Here is a 661-nt window from a genome sequence, read left to right as displayed (position 1 = left end):
CTCCCCTGGTGTAACTTGAGGCCATTTCCTCTCATCCTGTCGCCTGTGACTTGGGAGAAGAGACCGACCCCCACCTCTCTACACCCTTCTTTCAGGTAGTTGTAGAGAGCAATAAGGTCTCCCCTCAGCCTCCTCTTCTCCAGGCTGAATAACCCCAGCTCCCTCAGCCTCTCCTCATAAGACTTATTCTCCAGAGCCCTCACCATCTTTGTCGCCCTTCTCTGGACCCGCTCCAGCACCTCAATGTCTTTTTTATGGTAGGGGGCCCAAAACTGGACACAGTACTCACGCGGGGGGGGCACCAGGGAGCCCTGCGGCAGCTGTAAGGAGAGGAAAACTCTGTTTACAGACTGAGCTGGAAGAAATATTTCGGGGAAGGGCTCGGTGCCAGCGCGGCTGGGTGCTCCCCGGCGAGACACAGGACCCGACAGGATCCCAGGAGCCAAGCACAGCCAGACCCCACGCGTGTCGGGACCCCACCAGTGTCCGGACCCCAAACGCGTGTGCAGCCCCCCTAACCCCCCCGGGGGGGCTGGGGGGGGGGGCAGCCCCTCTCCCCTCCGCAGAAGCCCCCCGAGCGCGGCCCCGCGGGCGGGGAAGGGGTTAAGGCGGAGGAAGGGCGGCAGAGCGGCGGGGATGCCCGGGGAGCCCGGGGATGGCG

General features: G+C 64.0%; 1 protein-coding gene across 1 annotated transcript in view; it reads right to left on the bottom strand.

Annotated features, from left to right (window-relative positions):
- CERCAM (cerebral endothelial cell adhesion molecule) overlaps window positions 1–661 on the bottom strand; it is a 13,559-nt gene that overhangs the window by 7,540 nt on the left and 5,358 nt on the right. The window contains exon 4 of the mRNA XM_014944763.1: window positions 204–320. The gene's annotated coding sequence lies outside the window, so the exon portion shown is untranslated. The remainder of the gene's footprint in view (window positions 1–203; window positions 321–661) is intronic.

The sequence above is a fragment of the Calidris pugnax genome, unplaced genomic scaffold, assembly GCF_001431845.1.
Source record: "Calidris pugnax isolate Ruff unplaced genomic scaffold, ASM143184v1 scaffold22, whole genome shotgun sequence".
NCBI classification, from domain to species: Eukaryota; Metazoa; Chordata; class Aves; order Charadriiformes; family Scolopacidae; genus Calidris; species Calidris pugnax.
Note: the sequence above shows the minus strand (reverse complement) of the source record. Positions and strands in the feature narration are given on the sequence as shown.